Below are 7,500 nucleotides of genomic sequence, written 5' to 3'. Positions count from 1 at the left end.
GCCAGGAGTCCTCTGGGATGGCCTGCATGTGGCCTTTCAGCAGGCACGCAAAATCGTGTACAATCTTGTGTTGGCCGGTGTATGAGTGGGTGGCCCCCCAAGGAACCTGCTTTGGAGAGGATCTGAAACATACAAACATTTTAACAGTTTAGTACAGCATTTCAGTGCAACATATTGCACATGCCATGTCAAGAGCGATGGATCAAACTGGAATACAATCTGCAGGTAGATATTGGGATATTCACATGTTTCACTACATCACTGAGGTCGCTCTGGGTCACCCCGGTGTTGGCGGATGTAGGGGCTGTCTGTGTTATTGGTGGCCTGGATCGCTTCCTTTTGCCCTTGCCATTCCCAGTGCTAGTAGATGTTTGGCTCTGGGAACCTGTGGACCTTACTTAATAATCGTCATCGTCACTGCAGCTGACTCTGGGACAGCAAACTGATCACTAGGGAGGGTCTCTCTCCGGACGATGTGTTATATCAGGACACTCCGGGTTTCCAAAATCTGGTAGTCACGGGCACTCGTTTTTAGCTGGCTAGCTTCACTTTTCTTCTCCTTCTTCATAATCTTCCCCTCCTTGGTTTTCAAGTTCTCATAATGCTTCTTACATTGGGCACCAGTGGAAGGAGGCTCCTGCTGCTCTCCGACTTGTTTCTACTGGGCGTTCTTGGCTACCATATTGAGTCACTCCTTCTGCTTCTTGTTATGAAACTAGGGTTCTTCTCCACAAGCTCGTCCAACCTAAACTCAACCTCTTCTGTCCAGCAGTATTCAGAGATTTGTTACTTGGACACTCAGACCCGCTTCTTCTACTTTCTGTTAGCCTCGTCCGCACTGGATAGCTGGCTCTGGCCGTCGATTGGATCCGGCTGTGTCTCTGGGATCACATCGAGACTTGATATAGATGACTGAGGGGAATTATCTCTCATAGCTGTCTATGCGTCTGGCCTTTTGGCTTCTGGCCTTCTCTACTTTCCTCTTCCTCTTGTCAGCTTTGTTTTAGGCATGATGTCTCTTCGCTGGCAATCTCTGAAATTGCGAGCAGTGTTCAGGAAGCCCTATATATACCCCAATACCGACCGGAGCGTCACTATTGCACAGTAGTCGTGAACTGCTCATGAACTGTTTGTTAACTGCTCGTGAACTGTTCGTGAACTGCTTGTGAACTGCTCGTGACTTGCCCAAACTGTTCGTGAAGTGCGTAAACTAGTCGTTAACTGCTCGTGACATCAATACGGGAAGTACATGTGACCATGTCAGTGGGAAGGCTTGGTCAGGCTGAGGCGCGCGTATATTTGTGAACATGTCGTCAACTACTCGTGAACTCGACGTGAGCTGTTCATGAACTATTAGTGGCAGTTCCTGACAGTCGTGGCATGGCATGCATTGGCACCTATCCTCCCGTATCCTCCCGATGAGGTCACGACGAGTTCACAAACAGTTTGCTCATAGTTCAAGGCCCGGTCGCGATATTTGTCGCAACCCAAAATTTTTAACATTTCAAAATTCTCATCTCAACATGCCACGTAAGCACGACAGGTTTACATACACTTCATGGCATGAGTGCCTTAGATTCATACAAGTGTCAGCCTGACATAAGACTGTATTGGCGAATGAGATGTTGCGTTCTGTATTGAAGCAATTCATACCTCTCTTGATTTTTTAGAAAACGTGCATAATTTTGAGAACAGATGGAAAACTGTGAACAGTTGGGTTGTTAGGGAGTAGTACGATTGCAGAGTATTTGTGTGAAGGTAGAGGAAGCAGAAAATTATGTGTGACCGTAAATTGAATATTATATCCTATGTTTCTAATTCTCTAATTTCAATCATTCTATTTCATATTTATGTGGATATATCTCTGCAACTAATTTATTGAATTTTCAATACAGTCGAGATTTAAGTGGCTGTTACCTATTCTTTATACAACCCTTGAACCCACATATGCAACGCCTCATGCAAAAAGTTGACTTGAGACTCAAATTATAGAAATAATTAGTATATTACTTTAAAAAAATTTTATTATCAAATTCATGAACATCTTTTATAAAAGTGAACATAGAAAATGGAAATGGAGAAAGCCAAAAGGAGGAACGAAAAATATGATAGATGTTTTTTAACAGTGATTAACAAGTAAAAACACAAGCAATCATGGGTTGATGAGAAATGAAACTTATTTAATTCCAAGGAAAGAGAGATAAAACAAGTTTAGGAAAGAAAATAAACATAAATTAAAAGTAAAATCTGTTGAGTTTAGTTTAGCAATGCAAAATAAGTACTTCAAGCTACAAGATGAAATGGATGCAAGTAAAGAAAAAACGAACAATAATTTAACAATATTTTTATTGGAATCAACACAAGGTGAAATAGTTCCAAAACAAGGTGAAGAAAGACTATCAGAAAATGAAGATTACAAAGAAAAGATTTGAAATGAGGGTAAAATTCATGGGAGATGAATTAGAAATAGTGTTACTATCAGGAACAATAAAGAAAAAAAAATATATATAAAAACCCTAAATACTCGTAAATACAATAAAATAAAAATTGAGGAAACACTAAAGAAAAAACATTAAGTGAATGAAAAGCAGATTAAGAACGAGGTGTCAATAGTTGTTTGCGTTGAAACAATATTCATATTTGATAAAAATTTCATAGGATTTCTATACTATTCTATACAATAACTATATAAGAAATAAATTCAGTAGTAAAAATAGTGAGCCGGTACCAAACGTAACAGTAGGCGAAGTAAAAAAACAGAAAACAAAATGAATTCTTGGATAGACGCAATCCAAGAGGAGATAACCTAGCAATATATTCAATAATATTTGGAGAAGATTCAATAGTAGTAAAACTCGCTGAACTCTATACCAAAATTGTGCAAGAATGTTCTATTCCCATTCCTTGAAAATCTTTATCTTCATACTAATTCACAGAAAGGTATATACTAAACACCTAAAAATTTACCACCCAATGATTTCACAAAGATCCTAATAGCCTTTATAGAAAAACTGTTAGACTGTAATAACCCAAGAGAGCAGGCAACTTTAGAAGTAGGCATACAACAACTGACCATATCCATGCAATTATCCAGCAAATGGAAGAATCAACAAAATATGACAAATCAATATGTATGGCATTTATAGACTATGGAAAATAATTTCGTCAAAACTTCAACAATAAGGAAAGCATATCAGAGACAAGGTGTAGAGATATCTCATGTCAGAGCACTTGATGACCTCTGTACAGGATATATATGAAGCTACCTCAATAGATTTTTTTAGACTAAACCACTGAACACGTCTAAATGTGCAAAATTTATCATTAATCGAATGCCAAGTAACAAACTACCAATTAGCTACGATGGTGAAGATGGGTTGATTTCAATTCTAAGTACAAAACACCTGAATTCGACAGGTATAAGTACCGAAGAATTGTCATTGACTTTTATCTTTCTTCGTGGCCAAGTGGTTTAGTCACCGTCTATACAAGCTTGCAGGAACAGGGTTCGATTCCCGGCCGGTCACAAGCTCTTGTCTTTGTGTGATTTCGCCTAGGACTCTGATCCCGAGGCCGGTAAGAGAATCCAGACATTAATGTTTCAAAAATATATATGGCTTATTTGAATATATATATATATATATATATATATATATATATATATATATATATATATATATATATATATATATATATATATATATATATATATATATATATATATATATATACAATTTTAGATATGATGCATGGTATATAGTTTTCATTAAGAAAAATACACACATCAAAGGACTTGGATAGTTTCCGGGAAAAAGATGTCAGCTATTTGCACTTTTTAGAATCTTAAAATATATCATACATTTTGGTATATTCTATGTAAAAATAAATCATTTAACTTATAAAACATAGCTTGTGATAGTCTCTACTTGAACAATTTTTTTTTTTTGGGGGGGGATATAACGTCTCTACTTGAACAATTATTTTTTGACAAAACATATCGACTTGGACATATATTTTCTGACAAAAGGTCTTTACTTGAACATATATTTTTGGACAAAACGTCTCATTTGAGCAAATATTTCTTGATAAAACGTCTTTACATGAAAAAAAAAATTCTTTGACAATACGTCTTTACTTGAACAAATATTTTTTGACAAAACGTCTTTACTTGAACAAATATTTTATGATCAAAGAAAAAAATAAACTTTCAAAAGATTTTCTTTTCAATTTTCTTAGTTAGTATCCATTTAGTGATTGTCTCTTTTTTATATCTATATATTTTGTTTTATCTAAATCGTAGATTCTGAAGAAAATGCTAATTTTGTCAAAGATTGCTTAATAAGTTAGCCATATGAGGTGCATCTGCAAAAACAAATATTTTGGTATGTGCGGTTGCGTTTTCTAAATTAAATTATATTTGAGTTGATTGGTTTATACCAAAATGCTTCCATATTCTCATATTAGAAGGTCCTAGGTCAAGAAAAACAGCAATAATGAATTGATGTCACAGCTGTACTCTTTAACCATTTAGGAGGAACTCAACGTATCTGGGACTTTACATCATCTTCAAAATCCTATTATTGGAAATAGAGGGAACCAACACGGGCATGTATTACGTTACTTTCGTCAGGAGTCTGCATCAAATTGCCCAACCTTTCAGTGTTGATTTGTCTCAAGGAAACCAGAAACATCTTGAGTCTTTACATCTTGAGTTAGTTCTGACATTGTTGCAACCGAAAACAGCGCAATAAGAAGACATCTCTCATAAATGATATGCACGTAGTTTGAAAGATATAGCTCATGACAATGAAAGCGTATGGCGTCAGGTGGCAGTCTTGCAACACTGGACGCCGATGACGTTGCTTAAGGAGCGGAGCTATGCTTAAAATCCACCTCGTGAACAGACCATCACCCTATCTGTATTGACTCTGAGAGGGAGTACCCCAAGAGGTACATTTGAAAACCACAATCTCCTAATAATTGCCGAGCAATCTGGTTGTAGTTAGAAAATAGGGAGGGGGTGGGAAATGTTGACTGTGTGTGTTTGTGAATGTGCATTTGTATATGTTCCCACATTTATATAAACATTTAGATGCCGTTGTGTAGGGCACCGTTACACTTTTATATACAGTATATATCATATTAAAGTATAATAGGTTTTTCGAGAAACGTTTTTCCATTAACTTCTAACTACGCATTAAGTTAGCAGTTTTAAGAGACATACTTGGTGGATTGGAGAACTTTCATAGTGGCTACCTACTCGAGGTAGGAATATTACGCTGGCTTTCTCCGAAGATAGCAAGAGTACAAGAAGTTAATTTAAAAACTTTTAAATTAGTTTTAGAATGACAAAACCTCATGGTAAGGGCTCTAAATTAACACTTTAATTTTCATAGTCTTTGTCAAACGATTTTGGAAGGTGACATAAAAACAATTATAATATGAATCAACGGCAATTTCTTTTTATATTATTAATTACTCAAAATAGCTGACATTTAAGAAAAACATAAAGAATACATTGCATTAATATGAAACTTAATACAAAAAAAATCTAAAAAAAGTTTACCAGAGAGAGAGAGAGAGAGAGAGAGAGAGAGAGAGAGAGAGAGAGAGAGAGAGAGAGAGAGAGAGAGAGAGTTAAATATATGGAAATTGCGTATCCTGAGTTTCAACGGTAAAAGTTTTTGAAAGAAGATAGAAATAGAAGTTTGAAATGATAATGTGAGAATATTAACTATGAAAATATTAATACATCAAAATAGTTTACAAGATATATGAAAATTGAATACTGCAAACGGGAAAGACTATCAAAAAATAAAAACCTTAGGAGAAGCCATCTAGGGTTATAAGCTTCAGAAACTGATATCCGATTGGAGACTTTTCAAACCTTCAAATCATAAGATGATGAAGTTTTGGTATTGAAAGAGAATTACCAAGGAATTTACCTTTATTAATTAAGTGTTATATTCTCTCTTTGAATAGGCATATAGAATAAGAATATTCACATCTACATAAAATAAATAAGTTTAACCATCAAAGTCAGGTAAATACATGTTAATCCTCTAGGAAGCTCTAAATCAGATATATAAATCAGAAGTTTCTGAAGATTTACCAAAATGCTATGATCCCTTATTGCTCTTTAATGCACGCACGCGTGCGTGCACCTCCCTCCCCTCACAAACACAAACACAAACAAACACACACACACACACACAAACGGTATTGCTCAATATATATATATATATATATATATATATATATATATATATATATATATATATATATATATATATATATATATATATATATATATATATATATATATATATATACATTAGTGAATGAGATATGTAAATTTAAAATAAAATAAAGAGCAATTTTAAGAATTTTAACTTTCTTTCTAGGAATTTATGTCTATTTTAGGGATAAACTGTATACTAAACAAAGACAAGGAATCAGACTTTGTGGCGTTCAAAGCACAAAGAAGAATAAACTCAAAACAACTTTTTCTCTATTTTTTTTCTAATTGTGTATAAATACCAATTATATAACTCCAAGTATGGATAAGAAGCAAAAAACGTGAGCTGTATGAACAAATGTATCTTTACTGTTAAGCAATAAATGAAAGATATTAAATCTATTCTGGCAATGAAACAAACTTTTATGTGTTAGTGAAAGTTACGGATTCCAGAAATGAAAATATCAAGTAGGTATATATATATATATATATATATATATATATATATATATATATATATATATATATATATATATATATATAGATATTAATCAATCATGGATGTTTCGTGGCGTCACGGATTATTTAAAAGGTGAAGAAATAGTTATGCAAATGAGGTGCTATAATTTTGAAAAGGAAACCATCGAAGGTTTTGCAAAGACAATTGTAGTCGTTGATGTTTCATGAATGTATTTGGGTACTTCCATGCTGTTTCTAAGGTATATCAGCAATTTTTGAAATTTTTTATTAAATTTTTGGGGGGGATAATTTTGTGATTGGTTTAGGAAATATGTACCTGAATTAAATATTCATGTTAATGATTCATTACTATATTGAATAATGCGTACGGTCGGTTACTTTTAACACTAAATGAAACGCAAGTCTTATATAATTACCAAGTGCATTCCAACAATAAGCATACCTACTTATTTACACACAAAACTCACACACATATCTACCGGAACACAAACACACGCATATATTTGGTACTAGGCCATGTTACTCTATGTTTATCATGAATAGACAATGGAAAAAATGGATTAGCATTTTTTCATCTATCATTTATGGTGAACACGTGTTTCAAATAATTTCATCAATACATCGTCTTTTCTTCTTTCCCATGCTCCGTTTGTAATCTTGTAGTACCCATCCTGATATTTCTCTGGTCCATATATCATTTCTATACATATATATATATATATATATATATATATATATATATATATATATATATATATATATATATATATATATATATATAT

Source organism: Palaemon carinicauda, chromosome 10 (genome assembly GCF_036898095.1).
Source record: "Palaemon carinicauda isolate YSFRI2023 chromosome 10, ASM3689809v2, whole genome shotgun sequence".
Classification (NCBI taxonomy): domain Eukaryota; kingdom Metazoa; phylum Arthropoda; class Malacostraca; order Decapoda; family Palaemonidae; genus Palaemon; species Palaemon carinicauda.
Note: the sequence above shows the minus strand (reverse complement) of the source record.